General features: G+C 39.2%; 1 long non-coding RNA gene across 1 annotated transcript; it reads right to left on the bottom strand.

Annotated features, from left to right (window-relative positions):
- Positions 1–4,176: 4,176 nt before the first annotated feature.
- Positions 4,177–11,509, bottom strand: LOC146000064 (uncharacterized). The gene is made up of 3 exons (XR_014443470.1): positions 11,226–11,509; positions 10,370–10,647; positions 4,177–4,232 (listed from the first exon to the last, which is right to left on the bottom strand). It is a non-coding gene; the product is annotated as an uncharacterized LOC146000064 (long non-coding RNA).
- Between the last annotated feature and the right edge of the window lie 11,306 nt (positions 11,510–22,815).

Here is a 22,815-nt window from a genome sequence, read left to right as displayed (position 1 = left end):
GATTAACGAGCGGAAGGAACTAATCGAGTAAAGAACGGAAAGTACTAATAGAGTAATAGAAAGGACTAGTAAAATAAAGAACGGAAAGATCTAATTAAGTAATGAACGGATACTAATAGAGTAAAGATTGGAGTAAGTTGACAGCATCAGATACGTGAGATGTATGTGCATTTATACCGCTGTCAGGAAACCAGTGTGAAGAGAATATCAATAAGGCAGAAATGGCTGGACATTCTAAGACGAAACTACCTAGGTTTGTTGAAGAAGACAACAGCTGATATGTGATATTTAGTTAAGTAGAACCTTCGCTCCTGTTATAAAGCATAAGGTACGAGATCGGAGACCCTGGAGATTTCAATGAAGAATCTTGATTGGTCGGAGAAGAATGAGTGAATGAATAATATAAGAGAATGGAGAATAAGAAAGAGACGGAATAGAAAAGAAAATAGTGTGTAGTCCAGTGGCTCATGGTGGGTCACATTCATCAGTCAGTTGATTGTGATTGTCTACGTCCTAGGTTCAAATCCTGGGTTAGGCATAGATGTTGAGTTTGTTTTCCCCGCATTTCATTAATTCAACAATCATTACAGAATAGATTAACTTGGAGCTATAAGAAACGACATAATTAATCAAAATATCCAGATAAAATAAAAAAGAGGAACGTCGGTCGTTCTATTGCAAGTACGCCCATACGTAATAGTGTAAACAATCCTAAACGTCCGTCTGTCTTACTGGAAATGTTCTTGAGAAGAGAAATTGAACACATTCAGTGAGGCTTTATATCAGTGGCGGTTCCCAGTAGCCTGAACTTCATACCAAAGATTTGTAAATGTATTTATGTATTAGGAAGCCTCTAGAATATTAACTGTTCCTGGTTACAGAAAGTAACGCAATCAGAACATGAGAAACGTACTTCAGAAGTATTAAAATATTGCACTGCATAAGACATTAACATAGAAGTGGTTTTCATTAAAGACCATTTTGGTATTAATGTTAGTATGTTACTTCTTCATTAAATAAGATTTACGGTTCGAAGTACAGTGTGTTTTGCGAGCACAGGTGTTCCAACAAAATATAGAGATTGTAATGTTATGAAGATATGCTTCCAAGTTAAGAATATTTGTCAAATGAGACAAATGGCGAGAAATTTGAGGATGGACATAATCAGTGTTTCGAAGCAAGGTTAGATGAATGCTATACTGCCAGATCTTTGTGACAGATTGAAGCAAGAACCTATGAAATAATCCGTGTTACACTTCCCTGAAAATACTGAAAATTGGAAAATGATCCTACGACACCAGTATCCCAGGTTTGATTCCCTGCCTAAGCTTGGGTGTTCTTTGTGCGTGTCTCTTCATCAATTTCATCATATCATCACTCCTCTTAATCTTGGCGATTAGTCAAAAGTGGCAGGAAAACGATGTAAAAGAACCAAATCAATCAGTCAAATTTAAAAATTCTTATTAGATAATTGTAAAGGTTCCTCTCTCTATCAGTGGGGTGGAACGAGGGACTATGGAAACGAGCTACGAGGTTAAAAGTTCTATGTTCGAATCCTGGGTAAGGCCATGGATATCTGATTCTGTCTGTTTACCTCATTACATGTATTAACCTAGAGACAGTGTTCCAAATGAGGGTGGGATGCAGATCCAAATTCAACCAAATCATTTCCCCAGCTGTCTCAGTCACCATGCTAAACGACAGGAGCATAGGAGCCTTAAGCTAACCTCAAGGCTCGACCAAACACTCCTCTAAACTTTTTCCACTTCAAGCGCTGCCTGGAGAGGAAGAATAACGCATAATAACCTAAAACTGTGGCAATAGAATGTTGTTTACTTTGAATAGACTCTTCTGAGAGTGGTACCATGAGTCACTGGCTAAACATCGGGAGCTGGTAAAGATGGAGAGAAGAACGAACTGCATCCATGCAACTACTACATCCCCTGCAACCCTTCCCCTACGGATCAAGAGGCGGAATGTTTTCTAATACAACTAAGAAGAGAGAAGGTTGGGGGTTCGGCCTCCCTCGACTCTCCCGTCTCTCACGACACCTACGACGACGAAGCCTTCCCCCGTAGCAACACTCAACCACTACACCACGCCGAAACAGCGTCAAAACTACAGAAGATTTATCCCCACACGGCGCACGAGGGGTGGAAGTATGGAGTTGTCACCAACGAGTGCTTCTCAGCAGCCGCTGGTGCCTACGTCCTTCCCGGCTTGGTCTCGTCCCCCGCTGCCCATTCGCCCCTCTGCAGTGCTGGCTCTCCCCCCTTTAGGTCTGGCCTCCACGGAGTCCGTTTTGGCCTTGTGGCCGTGTCCGAATCCGCGCTTGCTACCCTCCAAAGCACTGGCGTACGCAGGATTTTTATTTTTCGGAGGGGCTGGAATTGTAAACATTTCGTAATTTTCATTTTCAACCTCCATTTTGAAAGTTGTTTAATGACAATAACTTTGATCGGGTTAATTGTGTTTGTATTTACCACTTCAGTTTTTCCCGAGTTCATTTACTGCCTTAGTTTGAAAATTTTGATTTTCTCAAAATTTCGGGAGGCTGTAGCCCTATCAAGTACCCCTCTTCGTACGCCAGTGCTCCTCCCCCTAATCCCTAAGCGGTTCTCGCCTGAATCTGTATCTCTGTCATAGTTGGAAGAGTTGGAAGGTGCGATAAGTGCACGGTTTGACTCGTTGTACCTCCACGTTAGGAAGGCGACTAGGGTGATATTCCAAGCATAGACAAACCACTGATTCCAACTGACCACTGGCGGAAGAAAGCGGTAGCAGTGCTGGAGTGCTGGAGTCGTTCAATCCGAAAACCTTGAACGGGAGGGGGCGTTGAAGATTCGAACACGGCCTAAGTCTTGGGCCAAATGTAACGGCGCCAGAAGAATATGGTGGGGGGGGGGGGCACAGTGGGCCGGATTTCTTTTGGAAGAATCAGATTTAATATAAAACCAAATGCCATGCAAGGAATGCATATTTGAGCAAAGTTCGTTTTAGTCTTCAAGTTTTGTTTAGGGCAAACAGGTCGATCGGGATAATCCGCCCACTTGCCCCCTCTGCATGCCCGAAGTAGAACATCCTAGCAGGGAGATTTTTGGTTATATTCGGGATGGTAGGGTAGGAATGCTTGTAGGGATCAACATGGAGACAATACGTCAGACGGGGATGCTTTATGCAAATTCTCATAAAGGGGGCTTTTCAATCAATTACAAGCAGGTGTAAATTTTCAGATTTAGGAATATCCTAGCGGTTTTTCGAAAATCGAAAAGTGCTTCTCTGGCGCCCGTCGAAGATCCAGCCGAGTCTCGAGCCAAAACGTCTTCCATGGAACCCAGGCCTAACCCTACCCCTCCCCTGCCCTACCCTTTCCCTCAAGGCTGAGGAACCCTTTGAAAATGGAACCCTAGTTTTCCCCTTGGCCAAACAGGCGTTGTATCGAGGGGAGGTTTTTTTTTCTTTTGAGCTAAGGGAAAAGATCTCTTTTTTTTTTGGTTACGTCAAATTTTTAACGGAACCTGAAAAAGACAGTGTAACTTTAGTCACATTTATTGGAAATTATCTAAAAAACGAAAACTTTACAATATTCCGAATGTCTTGTTAATAAAGGAACTTGCAAAGATCAAATGATTTATCTAGTGTCATCGACATTTCTGCTCCTAGGTAATACTGCGAGCAGAAGATTTGGATAGACCTGTCTACTCTATCTGTCTGAGAATTTACCACTGGGTTACGAAGTTTCAAAGCGATGCAATTCATTACGTACGTAAAGTCCCGGTACTATATCCATAGATAATTAATTCGCACAAATTCAATATTTTTCAACGGTCCTTTTCCTCTTTCATAGGAGCTGACTAAAATGGCGACACAACAAGAGAAGGTTTGTAATGTTCTGAGTCAGCAATTCCTGTGCATTTTCATTTAACCATAAACATGGCAAGCCGACCTCCGTAGCGCAGTGTTTAGCTCAGCGCACTATGAAGCCAGAGGGTCTCGGTTTCGAATCCCGGACTGAACATGGATGTTCCTTGTGAGTGTCCCTTCATCAATTTCATCGTATCATTCATCCCTTTCGCCGCAATTAACCAACAGTGGCAGAGAAGCGACGCTAAATAACAAAAAATAAATTAAATCAAAACAGAGAATATGGAATAATCTGTACTTACCAAGCCTTGCGGGCGTTCTTTCAGGATGCAGCATTTACATTCAGTCCCTGTGTCACTCTGTTGCCTCTGAAAGATACGAGTTAAGACACACATAAACCCAAGTGTAGGTAATACCTATTATTTATTAACAACTAAAGCTACGTGTAGTCGAAGCTGAATGTACAAGCGTACACTTCGCAACATCTTATTTGACCGCCCCGAAATAATTCTAAGTCCCGAAATCGTAAACTTAGCAACATTGCACTTCAGATCCAGGTGAGAGTAGCCAACTTTGAGTCGGTCCTTCCACTAGACGAAAAACGCTGCGGTGATAGGTTTTCAATTTAACACTTTCCATGAAGTTAGAAACTATAAACCGCTATTATAATACACAATCAAACAGAAATAATAAATTGGAAAAATAACCTTGAAGGATATTTACGATTCTGCTTGCTCGACTTGAAATTTGGGGGGGTTGAAAAACTGAATAGAGTTTTTCTCCACCTGGAGGAAATTGCCATCAAGTTTGTGCAGAAAGAAGCAAATTTGTGAGGAGTTTATGCGACATTTTGTTTACAATACCTTGCATAATATCCAACAGTTCTCAAAAACATATATTTTACACGACTTGTCGAGAAAATGTGCTTTAAACACAGGAAGGTGGGAGTCTTCATAAACGTCAACATATTTTTAAGGGTATAACGTCATTAAGTTAACGTGGAGCAGTTGGTTAGGCGCTGCTATCCTTATTTGTCATCAAGCGTGAAAGGTCGCGGGTTCAAATCCCACCCTCTCCTCTTTCTTTTTTTTTTTTTGTTTGCTGAACAGATACTGTTGATATTAGGATATTTAAAAAAGGAATCCGATGCACACTTGAGGGACGTCCCTTCTGCGCATATTTCCCCTTAGAAGTTGGAGATTTCCAGGATTTAAAGTTAAAACTTTTCTTTTTAGTTATAGTTCATATGTTGTGTGTCCTCCTCCGTAGTCGAGCGGGTTAAGGCGTTCACTCGTCTTGAGATCGTTCGCTGCGGGACGGCGTAGGTTCGAATCCGGCTCTGGTCGGAATTTATTCGGCCTACGTATAGGGCCGGTGGCAACCCACCATCGTGAGGAAATTGGGAAGCTCCGAGTGAGTGAGCGTAACCTGGTCAAGAAGACCTACAATAACGGCTGGGGGTTCGTCGGGCTGATCACCCGTCACCCCAACACTGGTCTGAGACCTCCACGCTATAACAGGTGACGGCGGAACAGTGTGGGAGGGAGACCAGCAGTCGGTAGGTAAGCCAAGGCCCGCCATGGTGCTGTAGAGCTGTAGGGTTATGTTATATGTTGTGTTAACACACACATCGTGATTAATTCACAAATCACATATATGTATTCAGGATGCAAAATGTAATGTTATTTAAGTTATGTTATTGTTTGTTCTTCACTGACACCTTAAATATTGATTATTTGATTTCGATATACTAAAAACAGATATACAGTTATGTCAAGTAGTGATGTAGTGCAATACTGTAACGAAGGAGAGCGTTTAATGAGTTCAAATTGCTAAGATTTGTAATTTTATGTCCGTTCCATCCTATTGACTGTTGTCAATGACCTCACCACCATCTTACCATGCGTCTAAAACTAATAGTAAATCGCTAATTATCATAAATAAATGGTTATAGCGACGGAGGTCGATTCGATAAGAAACTACTAATAAGTATTTATATAGTGAGTGACAAACAAAAAATTCAAAACCTCATAATGATCGTTAATTCTTCACTGCTTTGTATCTAAAATGTTTGTCTTCTTTGAACAGAAAGTGCGAGTATCAGATATAACAAATTTTCCCTACTAACTTTGCAATATTCGAAACCGCCATTACAGAATGAGCTCTATGTAACTTGATTCTGCGCATTCCACGTGGCATGTGACTTCCTCCTATCATCTCTTACTATCTCCTTTCCTCTCGTGAAATACAGAGACCAATGTTAACTTCTTAGCACGGTGGATAAACTTTACACCCAACGATATACTCCTGCCTAAGTGGAGAATCGAACCTACGACCTCCCTCGTAAGAATCAAGCACACTACCTCTTCTCCAGGTAGCTCATGTTAAAATTTGCTACCAGTTTGAAGAAACCAATTCACACATAATGCCATGTCTATAATTTTCTCATGGCAATTTTCATGAGGAAACGAATTCAGATAAAATCGAGAAATGCTGAAAGGAAAAAATGATGAACATGTCTATTGGCGTTTTGTCATATTTTGTAAATTGTGCAAAAATTCCGTGTTTTGAACAAGTTCAGTTACGAAGTATTTTGTTGTTTGTTTAAAGTAGGAACAGGAGAGCGAGAAGGAGTCATTTGAACCAGACCCCGTTTGACAAGAAGCTTCAACTTTTTTCCAAAGTCTGATGAAAAGAGAGAGGAACGTATGAAATATAAACTATCTGTGAAATTAAAACAATGGAAACCTTGAAAGATAATACTAACGAACTTCAAACTATGGAAAACATATTTTTGTGGTGGAAAACTCCAAGTCATTTTCGAAATATGAACTTGATGATTTTCTTTATTATGAAGTGAAAATATGGGACGATACGATCCCTCAGCCAGAAAATTTTAAGTAAGCTACCTCCAACTTTTTCAATAGTCATAATTACTAATTAGGTTCCGGAAGTTGATGAAAAATCAACTTTTTTTCTGACCCTTAAAAACAATGATAAACCTGATATCATGTCCGTTTCCCTTCAGTTAGAGCCGGAAAACACTTTCTATTTTACTTTTTTTTTTTTTGCATGTTTCGGCCTTTTTTGGCTTTTAGTTTATTTGTCAGTATTTTTAACAGTTTTTGTTGCATTTTTACTTATTTTTGAGGTTTATTTTTCTCCTCCCCTGTTGTTTCTTGCATTTTAAATGCATTTACTAGTAAAAGTTACATATTTAGATTTCTTGACATGGTCCTTTTAGCAAATTCTCCATGAATCGAAAATACGGTCAATGGAAGAGCATAATATTATTCTTAACTGTAATGTTTGGCAATGGATTAAAATACTTTGTGTGAAGATCTACTTTGAGGTTTTTTTTCTGGACACTATTATCGCTTTAATCTGTAGTTTTAAAGTAAAATTAGTCACAATATTAAATGCAATTATACCTTGATATACGCGAAGCAGAACTGTATTTTCGGATGTTGGCCGACTACAGTATCATAGAAGGCTCACTCTGAAAGGAGATGAATTGGTTGATTTGGTGTTTTAAGTCAACTTTATGCATCGTAAGGCTAATCGGGACTGGACCTACAGTTTAAAGTGGAATCCGAACCGAGTGCATAAAATAACGTGAACCGTGTGGTGTAGGGGGATAGTTTGCTTATGGAATGGAAGGTCATGGGTTCAAACCTACTTCTTTGCAAAATCTTTTTCGGGAAGTAAACGGCTTTGGACGAGAATGCTTATCTACGTATCTTGGATATTTCCGTTGATATTTATGATGTCCTTCATTTCCGGATGCAGAAAGTTGACATTTAAGTTCTTAATATGTGTTAACTTACAACAGCTGAATGAAAAGAAAACTATTTCCTAAAATCCTGCCAATCACTGAAAGATTAAAAACATTAGTAGAAGCATTATTTGAGGCATGCACAGTGGCGACGATTATGGAGTGTGGAGGGGCAGATGACCCAGCACAATGCTAAACATTGCCCCATCAGTTTTGAAATCCAATCGCCGCCACTGAGCATGCATCGCATAAATATTTACAGTAATATCATATAATACTTATTATATTACGTTATTAGAACACTTCGTACTCGGTAAATAAAAAGGAAAAAATAATAAGGGAAGGGTGGGATTTGAACCTACGATGTTTCGATCTTGACGAAAACAGTATAAAAACGAAGGTGCTGTCATCTAACCAACTACTCCAGGAAATTGCTAACAGAAGGCTTAGTAAAACACGTTAATCTCAGTTGAAGTAACGTTGTGCCGGAGTTTCGAATTATTTTTCGCCAAGAACCAAGGAAAAGACACACTTTGCAGAATCGTTTGGTGTTGTGCAAGGTATCTTTACTAAACATTTCGCATAAAATCATCATAAATTTGCCATCGTGCATTCAAATGTGACCGGAATTCTTTCCAGGTGGATGAGAACCTGTTCAGTGTTTCACAATGCACATACATTTTTCTATTTTCAAATTCAGAACGAAGAATCTTGAAATATTTTCAACATTCGTATTTCTACTTAACATTTTTTTGTCTACTCATATATTTTATTACTGCTTTAGGGTATCTTTACTTTATGGAATGTGAAAGAATGAAAAAAAAATACATGAGCGTTTTCAATCAGGAAGAAGAAATGTTGCAAAGTTGGCTACTCTTAGTTGGCTCTGAAGCGCTATGCTGCCAAATTTACGAATTCCGGACTTTGAAATTTTTCAGGGCGGTCAAATAAGATGCTGCGAAGTGTACAAAAGACCTCCCCTTGTCATCCCGTGTGTTACGAACTAAGCGTACGGTAAGAAATTTCAGGACATGGTTCAACCTTCTCGTTGTAAACATCATCTGGGCCAAGTGCAAGGGCAACCCCAAGTTATTTACGGCAGAGTGAGATCGGGCATTTTAAAACTCAGATCATTTTGCTCAAATGAAAGTCTGATTAAGTATTCTATAATATAAACTTAAGCTAAATTTCTCTCAATTGTCCTGTCATACCAGCAGGAACGTATCTAGAAATATGTTTCGGGTGCTGGGAGGCGGACCGAACCTAGTGTCTCAAAGTAATAATAATATTTAAACTAAAGTAATTATAATTATATTAAATTAACTAAAATAGTATCATTTAAAATAATCAAATTAATTAATATTATATTTTTATTGCATGAATAAGTAAAAGGACGGTATAAGAATAATTATATAACAGCACGTATTCATTATCTATCTTACGTGTAGTTAAGGTCAGCAAAATTTGCACAAAAAAACTACCCTGGCAATGAAATTAATGTCAAATAGATAAAGAATCGAACACTTATTAAATATATAAAATAAAATATGTTGGATGCAGTTAACCAAAAGTAAAATTCCTGTTGATAGTTTATCAATGTTACGTTGTAAGTAGTAATAAATCTTTCATAAATCTACTTTTGCACTGTCACCCAGAGTAGTATGATCCCAATATAATCCTTCACTTCCAATAAGTTTGACGAAAGTAAATAACCCTCGAATAAACAAGTATATTTTCATTATTTCCCAGTTATTTTATTATATTCATTATTTAATTTTTGAACTAAGAAAGTCTCGCAGGGACCCCCTTAAATACGTCCTTGCTTACCAGGTATCTAAACTGGCATGGACATTTCAGCTCAAGAACTATGCATCTAGTGACCAGACACTTGACGCTTCCTTCGCCACCGTACTTCAGATGCTTTATTATGCACATAAAAATCTTGACATTTTTGTTATCAAATTGCTAAAAATGTAGTTTTAACTAAAGCTTTGGTAAATGTTAGAGATTGGTAAGAAGTTAGAGAACTATGCACATAGTTACAATAGAACAATGATTTTTATGGCGCTAGGTTTCACTAATCTTCAACAACAGTCATGGAATAATAGTCACTCTTCTTCAATTTTTGAATGTATTTGACTTTATATTTGCTCTCTCCAGCGCCCCTTGAACCCAAGTACCTCCATTTCCCATTTTAAGATTCACTAAGGCTTATGCAAAAGATAACAGAAGCTTTTAAACCAAAGGAAGCTTCTAAGTTTCCATTAATGTTTAATTCTTAATGGTCTGCCTCATTCTGTGGTGAATCTTCATCCTCTCTCTTTCCTTTCGCTGCTCCGTCTCTACTTAATTTCTGTATCTTTTTCTGCCTCCCTGTCACGCTTTTATTTCTTGTCCATCTCTATCTTTCAGCCTAGCATTCATATTTCTCTTACGTTTTCTGTCTAACTCTTTCTCGTCTTCTCTCCCTGTTTGTCCTCCTTTACTTCTCTCTCTCTCTCTCTCTCGGTCTGTGTGATTGTATGTGTCGCTCGTTCATTTATATTATTTCCCCCTCCCTCTCTCGGTCGCTTCTTTTTTTTTTCATTTTTCTTTCTTTGATATTCATTGATATTCGTCGATAGGGCCACTTTTGTTTTGCCGAAAGTGCCCGCATCTTGTTGCACTAAAAGGTATATTTTACTTTTTTGCAAATTTAATAATAAGTGAAAATATAAAATCAAATCTCACCTGCTGTTTGTGCAATTCTCCTCTTGCTAGCTGCTCCTTCAGTTCCACTTCCTTGGTTTTCCAGAGGACCTTGATCTGATGAAGTCAAAGGTGGAAGTTGAACGTTGCTGGATCTCCAGGTTGAATGGTGCTTCTTTCAAATTGTCGAAGCACTGAAATGCTTTCACTTCCTACTATGAAGATGACAGCGATGTTAGCTTTTGAAAGCTTGGAAATGTTGCCAGATCTCTCCTGGTCAATAGTCCGAGAGCATCTTTTCATCAGCGGTTAGGAATCATCTGAGAAATAAAAATACATTATTTTGTACCATTCAATTCATAGCACAACTTTCTCTACAACGGCACTAATATATATAATTGTACAGTTGTGCTACATCTGCAGGATATATATAGACGGGTTTCGAAGTTTTCAAATGTAAACAATGTTTTAAATTGCTATTTCACAGACAATAAGTTCCTTAAGCTTTACTTACCATTTACTGTATCATTTTTTCTTAGTTGGTGGTTTAAGTCCACTTTTGTGCACAGTAAGGCAAAGCGGGACTGGACCTACATTTTAAAGTAGAATCCGAACCACTATGTGACTCCACCGGGTATCGAACCCGGAACCCCTTGATTACAAGGCGAGGACACTACCACTGCGCCATCGGGGAGGCCCTACTGTATCAATTAATATCCATTTTGTTTTCATGTGTGTCTTATAGCAGTGGCATCATTAGTCATATTAACAAAATGTAAATAGAAACTTAAATGCAACCTGACATTTTTAAAAAGCAGATTTTTGTATTTTAGTGCATCAGAGCTAAAAAAAAATTAAGTTTATTTTTATTAGGAATGTATATATAAATAATTCTCACCTACTGTTTATGCAGTTCTCCTCTTGCTAGGAGCTCCTTCTTCAGTTCTACTTCCATGGATTATCAGAATACACCAAACTCATGACGTCAAAGCTGGAAGTCGAACTTTGCGGCCTCTCCAGGCTGAATGGCGCTTCTTCCAACTTGTCGAACACAGATCAAATGTGTCCCTAGTCGTTGAAGCCCACTTCTACCTTGAAGATGAGAGCGACGTAAGCTCTCGAAAGCTTGGAAATGTTGCCAGATCATCTGGTCCATAGCTCGAGAGAATCTTTCCACCAGCGTTCAGGTATCTTCTGAGAAGTAAAGAAAAATATATTCCTTTAAACAATTCAACTTCTCTATAATAACATAAAGAAATGTACAAATGTATAATTGTACTGTTGTACTTCATCTACAGAACATTCCTTGGTGGGTTTCGACTTTTTCGAAAAGCAGTCGTGATGCGAAAGTGTCACTTTTTTTCTTGTTAACGCATATTCAGACATATTCGCCACTATAAGAATCATTTCTAATAGGATAATGTGTTTCCAATGCAACACATTAAAAGATTTTTCTTAAAGACTAAAGGAACAGATTAAAATTTATTCTACTTTTACAAAGAAGATTTTAACGAGTTAATCCAATGATAACATAACTATTTTAACAAACATAACATTCCAAAATAGATTGATAGAAACCTAAACTATATACGACTGACATTTCTCGTCTCTACCCAGGAAATTGGTTCAATATTATTCTCGTAATATGTTTAATTAAGAATTATTATTGTATATTACTATATTTACGTAATTAATCTTATTTTCTGTTTCTGTATGTGATACTGAAAATATTAACTTGAGCTCATTATTTTGTGTTCATCATTTAATATTATACTTTATATTTTGAACCTATCGTAGTCTTAAATGCAATTTATTGTGTGATAATAAAGGATTAACTGTTAATATAATTTAAATGAACATTTTTCTACACACAAATACTTCAGAGCATTAGTTGATTGCTGATATCCCAGTAATGAACGTTTTAGTTCTTATCTTTGTAAAAATAGTAATGATCTCCTGTTCCTTTACACAAATTTATTTCAATATCATTGTAAACAAAAACGTATACTGACCATTGAAAACCTGATTCCAATGGAATTGAGTTTTAATGAGAGGACAGTACACTACTACATTTTATTAGTATATAAGCAACACTTACTTTATTTTTTCTGTGTGGATAATTTCTGGCCTTCCTTCTCACTAATAGTGAAATGCCAATTCATTCTTCCACGTTTTCAATTTAGTTACAAAATGTTTCATAGCTACTTTTGAAAGACAAGCTCTACGGAAACTGTTTAGACGTGAGCATTGTTGTACATACTGGTACATTGTTGTAAGCCATCATTGTAGCTGTTAAGGCTAGGGTGGATGAATGAAGAAACAATATACCATTTATTTTTAGTAAAAAAAAAGGTAAAGTGTTCCCCTGTGCATAGCACCACGCCATGAAGGCGTATAGGGGTGTGGGGGTAACGGCCACTTTTTAGTGATGAACGTAATAAAAAGTATGGAATAATTGGTATGCACAAAAATTAATGAATACTACAACTTATAAATGGTTCGCACAAGTAGGTCAAAAACACCCATGGTTCCAGGCACATATCCAGAGGGGGGCTTAGGGGGCTCGACCCTGCCCCCGAAAGTTTTAGGTTTACACTAGATAAAATGAGGTTGTTGGTTTCTTGTGGTGTAAAATAAAATAATGTGACAATAATTTAAGGAGAGAAATAATTATCGAGGCAAGACGGATAATGTTCTACGTATCCAAGATGGAAATCAGGGGGCTGGAGCCCCCCACCCACTTTCAAGATTTCTTTCTGTTTACACTAGATAAATTTAGGATTTCGGCTTCTTGAATAATGTGATGATAATTTGAGAGAAATGATTATCGAGGCAAGACGGGGAATGTTTTATATCCCTGTTATTGTTAATAGCACGTATCCAAGGTGGGGATGAGGTGGCTCGAGCCCCCCTCAGGAGATTTTTCAATTTACACTAGATAAAATTAGATTTTTGGCGTCTTGAATAATGTGAAGATAATAAATTTATAAATCTGAGACAAATAATTATCGAGACAAGACGGAGGGTGTTCTATAACCCTATTATTGTCAATAGCACGTATCCAAGATGGGAATCAGGAGGCTCGAACCCCCTTCAGGAAATTTTTCTGTTTATACTAGATAAAATTAGTATTTTGGCTTCTTGAATTATGTGATTATAATTTGGGAGAAATAATTATCGAGACAAGACGGAGAATGTTCTATAACCGTGTCATTGTTAATAGCACGAATCCAAGGTGGGGTTGAGGTAGCTCGAGGCCCCTCCCCCAAGATTTTTTTTATTTTACACTAGATAAAATTAGGTTTTTGGCTTTTTGAGTAATGTGACGATGATTTAAGGAGATAGACAATTATCGAGGCAAGACGGAGAATGTTCTATAACCCTGTTGTTGATAATATTGCACGTAAACTTTTCTTGCGCTTTCGGTGTTGTCGCAGCGCACTTGAGCACTATGTACAGACTTGTCAGCATTTGAAGCTGCACAACAAAGGTAGCGCCACACGTAGGGCGATTCGTTGTAATTTCTAATCTCTGGAAGGCGGGAGAGGGTACGTTCTTGAATGAGGGGAGGAGTCAATAGTAACGAATCGTTTTATCTGCGGAACGTTCTAGAATACATATAATGAGGATATAAATACGCTGATTCAATTTTTCGGTTGATCTGTACAAAGAATCGGTTAATGAGACTTCAGAGGTAAGTGTGACAATCCATACAGTCGATTAGTGATCAGTCAGCGTCCTCTGGTTGCTTTATAAGATATAGTGATTCGAAAATGAAGACATTGACGACAGCAGAACTTCCGGGGCCTCAATGTAGTACTAGTTCGGGTCGAGGACCGAAGAGATCAAGGCGCCTCTCTCTCTCTCTCTCTCTCTCTCTCTCTCTCTCTCTCTCTCCCCCTCTCCCTTCCCCCCCCCTCTCTCTCTCTCTCCCTCTCTCTCTAAAGTGAATGTTTCAGCAGTACCAGATATTGGAGTGGTTTCTTAAAACAGAATTAAGCTGCATAGATCAACTGAAAATCAAAGTTTTGAGTGATGATTTAGTTTTGCCAGAACTAAATTTCGTATAAGCAGTCCGAGAATTTCATGGTATATAAGAATACTTTTGTTTAAGCTTACTGGGTTCGAAACACATTCAAACACTTAACTACCATAAAGAGACAGCCGAACATTTTATGAATGCGAGAAGAGAAAGCAAGAAGATGTTGCATATGTAGATATTTTAGGCGAAAATTGCAGGCTCTACCAAAACCCGAATCAGGGCTCTACCAACTGAGCCACCAAGCCATCCTTGACTTCAACCGATTTTTCGTTAAAATGTCTACATAGTACACGTCCTGTGTATATCAAATCGCAAGGTGTTGCCTGTATAGTGAACAAGCACAGAAAATATAGGAGAGAGAAGAAAACTGAGGTGTATTCCCACCGGTTGAGGATAATTTTTTTCTTATGGGTCAACAAGAGCTACTACTTCGAGGTGACAATGACAGTGGCCTAACAAGGGAGATTTCACACCGTGTCGCCTGAGGATTTCACAAGTCGAAATTAGTTTTGTGCAGACTTTTGTGTCGCTACGGTGTGAAACGTTGCTGTTGATTGGCCCATTCCAATCGACATGTATCGCGTGTCCCTTCGGTCTGAAACCTTCGTAAGTCTTGAAAATCCAAGTCTCAAGGATGGAAAATTAGGGTCTTGTTAAGGTTAGGTGTGAAGGCAGGCAGACTACAGCACCCTATAGGATCATATCCAAACCTGCAGGAAGAACGCATCTTACTTTAATCTCCAATACGGAATGATAAAACTTCTGGTGAGTTGATTTTAAAAAATGTGTCCGAGATAAAGAGAGGCGTGCCCAGGATTTTCGGAAGGGAGAGGGGTTACGCATACTATTTTGGTGGTCAGTCCTGATTTTGCCATTTTTCCCCTCTCTTTGACGTTCTTCTTTTTTTCTTTTTTCTTTTTTTTAAAAAAAGGAATACTGGGTCAAATGGGGTTATGACCTCACTAACCCTCCCTTGGGCAGGTCACTGGAGATAAATGAGTAAGCATTTGATCATACTGGGAGACGAGACATTAGATGTGTTGGGAACGGAAGGGTTTTCACTGTGCATTATTGTTTCGCGATCCAGCTGTATTCGAGAAGACTTCCTTTATTTCGTGCTGATATATGACAAGACAGCGGAAGCTGAGACAGGCATTTTTGAACACTTGTGAGTGCTAAGGCCTGAATCTGAACAATTTGGTGGGTTTCGGCTTTTATAAGAGCTGCAAACATGGGAGGACAAGACACGTTAGTGGTGTTCAGTCTCGAATCAGAGAGAAATATTCGAGAGCTGTCCGCGTCCAGTTCGCAGCCCACAATTTGAATCTCGCGTTGTCGAGTGGATTGTCCATCCCGTGCATGTGTAACAGCTTCGTAGAAACACTCAAAGACACCGTAGATGTTTTTATGCCTGATGAGAAGAAATAGACAAACACACATACTGAGATGGTTCCGGCACACAATGTTAATGCATGGAAACAGAGGAGTCGAGTGGTAAAAAATGTTCCGATTTCACGTACAGATTAAAATGACAGCCTTACAGTGGCGACGATTTAATTAAGGGATAGTTGCTCCCCATTTTCTTGCCTCAACATTATGGCCTCTTAATGTTAAGCCTTGTCTACCAAGAGAAAGTAAACTTTCCTTGCACCGCCGTCCGCCCCCCCCCCTTTTTGGAACCCAATTGTCACCACTGGTCTTAAACATACAATTGTGAGGTTCTTACTATACCCCTTAAAAATGGTGTTGAGCCCCCCCCCCCGAAAGGAATTCCTGGATACGTGCCTGCATGGTTCCATCAGTATAAAACTGCCAAGAGAGACAATGGTCTTGAAAATGTGAATTCGAACGACACACGTTTGTTTGAATGCACACTTGACAAGATTAGAAATAATCACGTCATTAACCCACTGCAATTACGAAGAATAATATTGAGAGAGAGAGGAGGTTGAGAGAAAGGACTGGAGAGGAGAAGTCCAAAGAGAGTTTAGATTAATTGTATTCTACGTCATTTCAAATTCGTTATTATCATTCTTCAGATAGATAATAACAACATGCATGATTCAGGTTTGAAGGTTCATAAAACCGAATGAGTGACCATTGCCTTTTCTAGTTGTTTAGAGACTTTATTTTAGATTTGCCTTTCGCAGTAAAGCATTTAGATTTGTCATCTTAATGACAAGTGCTCTCATCATTTATGAGGATGAATGATGAATAAGCTACATCACCCATTGATTTATTGTGGGAGTGGCAGGTTTTGATCCCCTTATTCTGTGGAATGATACGAATTGAGGACACTTCAGCGAATGACCCTATAGAAATAATAACGTTATAATCAAACAGCATTGTGAAATCTGCAGATTCTTGTCTTGAAGCCATCGATAACTAATAACGCCTTTATAGTATCACAATAATAATAACAGACGATACCACCAAATCTAACGTCTGGCGAGCAATAAAGTAATAGCATTAATTACATCTGCTTTGAATCATGTTGAATTCGAAGTCATTATATTTGCTTAACGTTTTATTATTGTACCTATCAAGGAGAAAATGACTACAAACATTGAGAGAACCCACACTTTGTGTACAATCTACCCTTTACAGACTTCTAAATGTATATTTCCCATTTTTCTGGTTTTATGTCGAAGGAGAAGCCTAATCCATATAGACTTGGTAGTCCGACAAACGAAGAAGTGCGGTGTAAGATACCGCACCTTACACTATACTGAGCAGAACATTAAAAATGACGCAGAGTGCAAATACTTGCACATTGAATTGTTGAACTCTAGCTCAAGTGGCTAGCAGCGGAGCATCATAGTCATTCATTAAACATGTGAAGAGAACACTTTGTGCACATCAAGTCACAGCTTCCTCAGAAAACTTCAGCAGAAATCCTATGAACTTCATAGGAAAGATCAACAACAATGAAGATTCCAAGACTAGAAGCCTGGAGTGAAGAAGAAGAGAGCAGAGTTTACACTTTGCTTTTCGGAAGATCTTCTGCAATTAGAGTTATTCGTTTTCACCTGGGATCAATCTGTCCACGAAAGCAACTTTCGTCTTTGGTTAACTTGTGGATATGTTTTGCCGTCGATCACTAATCCATGCTGTCACAGTGCGCGTACGAGACAGATGAGTTTGAATGAACAGAATCCAACAGTATTTGATAATGGTGGGATCACAAGAAAAGGAACCTGCGCAGAACCGCGTGTATCGTACTCGCGCCTTTAGGGGGAGGGGCAGCGTGGAGCAGGCTTCCCCATTGGCCGAGCTGAAGGGATGGACGGGAAGATGAGCGAGGGCTTCTGGCCGAAGGATCTTTTGTTTGTGGTCGCTTTATGAAGGAAAATTTTCAGTGCAAGAAACGTAGAAACCTAGATCCTTTTGTTGACAAGGCTCACCAGTTAAGGGGACTGGCGGAGCGATAGGATTGACAGGGAACCCAGCGCAACTACTTCTACTCTGTCTCAAGAGTCTGTGGAACAACTGGTTTTCTGCGGAAGTAGTGATTTGAGAGGGTTCGACCAACGAAGTCGTGAGAGGGGAAGAGATTACAGGCAGTTTGCATCAGAAGTAAGCACTGCTTATGTCACCCACTTCATTTCTTCCCTTCTCTATCGTTATGCGCTGCGTTAATCCCTAGACTCACTCGACGTAGTATAGGATGGTTACTGAACCAGAAAGAGCGCGGGTCGTCGAAGAATTTCTCGCTGCAATCAAGGCACCTGAACTGAAGAAACCGAGAAGTACCTGCATCACCAAGATTAATCCGGAAAACAAGCATTTTTGTGAAGCATGTCACATCCTACGGGTCGCCTACTAGAGAACTTGGAAACACATTTTCCAATAGCGGCACCGATAAATCGTTTTAGACACACCAATAGTGGCAGATGCAGCAGTTACTCAGTCTGCAAGAGACATCCAGGAACTTGGACGGAACAAATGCAGTAATTTCTTCGAAGAGTATCTAATTAATCGAACAGTGTCGTTCGATAAATTACTTAAGAAAACAATCTTCTTCTCTTCAGTCGTCCTCCTGAGAGAACAAAATCGGGCGAAAAGGTACAAACAGCTCGTCACAGTAAAACATGATAGAAACTTGATCTCGGTTATGTATATTGCTTGCCAAGTGACGAATGGCCTCCTTTCTAGGTAAATGGATGAAGGTTGGCAGCTAAGTGTAGAAGAATTTACTTACCACCTGCAATACGAGTAGGTATGCTTGTCATAGATGATGCGGCAGTAACTTTGTTTGAATCTGACATACATCACAGTTCAATCCAGTTCGATCAGAAGACGTGGTTTTTAACATGTATCGCACCACGAGCCTCACAACAGCAAAAGAGGAAAGACAATTTGAAGGGCTGTAGGCAACCAAAGGAATGTTCTCCAAAATTTGTTTCAGTTCCTTCGTGTGGATGATGAAAATAAATAAATTTTCTCTAAACTTCCTCATAAAGCGTCAGCCTCCTCGAATCATAATCATTGTTTCTATCTGCGCAAATTAAAGGAAGGCCACTGTTGACACGAACACAGATTGACTTTCATCTTGCTCTCAGGAACAGCAAACCTTCTAATGTTCCTGCACGCTCTAGATGGTGTTGCCTGCAAATTCTAGAAAGGTGTACTCCGTACGATGGACACAGTTGTCATCGTCCTTGCCATCAGTTTCGCTCAGAAGCTCGGATACGAACGTTTGATGGTGGCAAGCGGAACTTGCGAAAATTTGTGATATCTGGATGCCACTAAAATGCACGAACCTTGGGGTTAGGCAAAGTGCAGTACTCAGCTCTCTATGCCATAAGTGGGTGAAACACAAATTTTAACTAGCGTTGCCCACGAGACGGGACGAGACAGTACTTTCGTCTGTCTCATCTCGTTTTGTCTCGTGAAAATGCTGTCTAGTTCCGAAAATAGTCGCTTATCTCGTCTAGTGACCAACACTAAGCTTAGCGGGGAAGAAAGAGCGTTTGGCATGGATGACCCGGAACACCTTTGAAGAACTGACACCTGCGTCCCAGTTCTTACTAATGGCACCACCTGTTGAGAATACTTTCACCGTTCTTCCAGATATTGAGAGCTACATCGTAGCTCAGTACGATCGCTCGAGGGGAACGTCAACGATACCCAAGAGTTAAAAAGAAAGAGAAATTTAACATATTTCCTCTAGAAGAGATGCTCTCAGGCCCGTAGCCAGGAATTCTTTGTGGGGTGGGGGCGATGTCAATCCTAGAGAAGGCAGATATAACAGGGTACACAGAGGCACTTGCCCCCTCCTCCAACAGAGAAAAGTAACAGAAAAGTGATGATATCTTGAAACTGCAACGAACAAAATAACTTCGAGCAACATCAAATAGCAATATTTCGATAATGACCTTTCCAGATTGCCAAAGAATATAAAGTTTAACATAAATAGGCTAGTAGGGACTGTATCTACTTGATATTTACAGGTCGATAATGTTAATAGACGATTAATATGTACCAACAGCTTTGGGCCTCTCTGCAGAACTGATTAAGGAAGCCCTTTATAAATCATGCTTCATAATGATTCCCTCTAGTTTCCAGTATGCAAGATTTTTTCCGCACAAAGGAATCTAACGAGAATCCAACAACACCATTGTTTTGTGTTATTCAAGGAAAATCAAATTAATTAAATAATAATGGTTACATATTATCTACACTTTGATGAATTGTGTAAAAAGTTGTAATACTTGCTACAACATTAAAACATGGGCCCCTTAGTCCACCACGGACTCTATTTCCTTCAAAGGGAAGACTTTTGAATCACTACAGACAATGTTTGCCTACTGGTTATGTTAACCATTTTACAAAATATTGTGTGAATTATAGGTGAAATACATGTGTTTGACACCTGCCAAACAAATAGGAATCCCTTGATTGATTAATGACTTCTTGGATTACAGTGTCATCATTAATATTTCATAGAAATAAATTGTTTTAATAGGGTGCAAATAATTTCACGAGGCGCCATGGCATTCTCTTTAAAATTTGTTTTCATATAGATCGTTTGGTTCCCATGGCCGACTCCCGCCGCCCCATAGCTATGGCTCTGAACTTGGACTATAAGAATAGCAGACATTACGAGCGGAGCGAGCAAGAAAATTTTACGAAATGTACTTCACTTGTATAAAATTTGTAATCGACGAGGGAGGGCAATTGGCCCTCTGTGCCCCTTGCAAGTGCCCTTGGCCGTCTGGAAGAAAAATGCAAAGAACACGTGAAAAATAATTACATCATGAGTATCTAATTGTTCTGCTATTCTTAGATTCTCCTAGTCTTGTCTTTTTACTTCAATGTTTGCTTCCTCTAGAATGGACTTCCGTCCAAGGTCCATTCTACCCCCCCTGCCCCCACCCCCTGCCCCCACCCCCTATGGTTGTAGCACTGTTTATGAGTGTCTCTTCATCAATTTCACGTCATCACTCATTGTTGCGATTAGCTAGAAGTGGCAGAAAATCAACGCTAAGTAACAAAAATCAAATATCCATTCCCACTCTCTACCACATGAATCACTATTACCAAATGGTAGACTTGGGAAACAAAGATTTAAGCAGTTCCAAGCAACACATCCAAGAAAAACAATACGGAATCCAATACACCCTAATAAATCACAAAATCAATAAGTGTCTTTGTTATGATGCTAGAGTAACACATGATATAATTGTAAAGATTAGTGAGAATTCCAGGTAGGAATGTGTTCCGTATTTTTCACAGGGGGGCAGTTGCTGTCCCTGCCCCCCCTAGCTACGGGCCTGGATGCTCTACCCTAATATCATCTTCGAGTGGCCTAAAATTCTGGCCAAGTATTAGTTCGAGGCCTGGAAAAATCTCCAGAACTACTCAGGTTTGTTAAAGACGGCGAATGGAAGCAGAAATGGCTAACACTGACACCAGAGTTCAAGTAGTAGAGCTCATAAAAGGACTTAAGTTAAATGAGATGAAGACGACAATGTTTAGCTTAGACGTGAAAAGTATGTTCCCGAGCATCAAGAGGGGACACGTTTTGGACATTATTAAAAAGAGAATGGGACAAGAAATTATAGGAGAATGGGATAGTGAAAGGGTAGTGAAGGCGCTGGTAACCATTTGGAATAATGGTTACAGTATAATGGGAGATAAAATAATGTTAATGAGTGAAGGACTAAATATAGGTTCCAGTCTAAGTCCAGCATTGGCTGAATTGGTTATGAATGAATGGGAAAAGAAAGTGATAGAAAAAGGAGGTGACAAAATAATTCTGTTTTGCAGATATGTGGACGATTGTTTTGGCATATGGAAGGGAACGAAGAGGCAGCTTGACATTTTTGCCAAAGAAATACAAGATGAATAAAGAGGGATATTATTGGAACTTGAAATAGAAGAAGACAAGTTAAGCTATCTTGATATATTGATGAAAAGGAAGAGAGGACAAGAAATTGAAACCACTTGGCATCAGAAGAAGTGTGCAGCAGGGGTATTCTGCCACAAAAGAAGTGATGTAAGTGAGGTGACAAAAATAAATTTTATAAAGAATATGGAGGACAGAATCAAGAAAGTATGCACGAAAGAATGTGAAAAAGAAGGCAAAATAAATAGTCTATGGAAACAGCTTGAAAAGAATGGCTATGAGAAGCAGGATAGACTGGACATAAACAGAAGAAGGAAGAAAACGGGCAGGGAAGAATTGGAAGAAAAAGAGAAAGAAAAAGAGAGAAGGTTTGGAATAAGGAGTATGGGGAAGACCACAGAAAAGATATGCAAAGTGCTTAGGAAAGCGGGAATTAAAACTTACAGGAAGGGAGGGAGAAGCATCTTAGGAATAGCGAGGAATGCAAACAAGAAAAAGGAAAACAGAGAAGAGGAAGAGGAAGGGATTATCTACGAAGTGAAATGTAAAGAATGTCAGAGTGTGTACATAGGAGAAACGAAAAAAAGGCTGAAAGACAGGTTGAAACAACATAGGGATGATGTTCGACTTAAGAGAGAGAAAAATGCAATATTTAAACACACGAGAGAAACAGGGCATGACATAGAGTGGGATGAGGCTACGCAGATAGGAAGGGAGAAGAGAATGCTAGTGAGAAAATGGAAGGAAGCCAAGGAAACAGAGAAGAAAGGTGAAGAAGACACAATGAACTGGAATGGGGAACTGAAGTTAAACAAAGAATGCAAGAAGATCTTAGAAAGAGTGGCAAGAACAAGAGAGAAAGAGGAGAGGAGAAGGAAGAAAAATGAAGGGAAAAGAGCGTGAGATTAAAAGTCCAACCACATTCTATATGGAAGTAATTGTGTTTAGCCTTTTAGGTGAAAGTAAAGTTGGCAAGTGAAAGTCACCTGCTAGAAAGTTCCAAACAACTTTCTAAATAGTCTGGAGGGAGTAATGTTTGTGTATATATAATACCCTGTTTTTGTATCTTGTTGCTTTTGTACTTGATACAGAGTC

This window comes from Lepisma saccharinum, chromosome 16 (genome assembly GCF_977018435.1).
Source record: "Lepisma saccharinum chromosome 16, izLepSacc3.1, whole genome shotgun sequence".
Taxonomy (NCBI): Eukaryota; Metazoa; Arthropoda; class Insecta; order Zygentoma; family Lepismatidae; genus Lepisma; species Lepisma saccharinum.
This window is presented reverse-complemented; position numbering and strand designations above follow the sequence as displayed.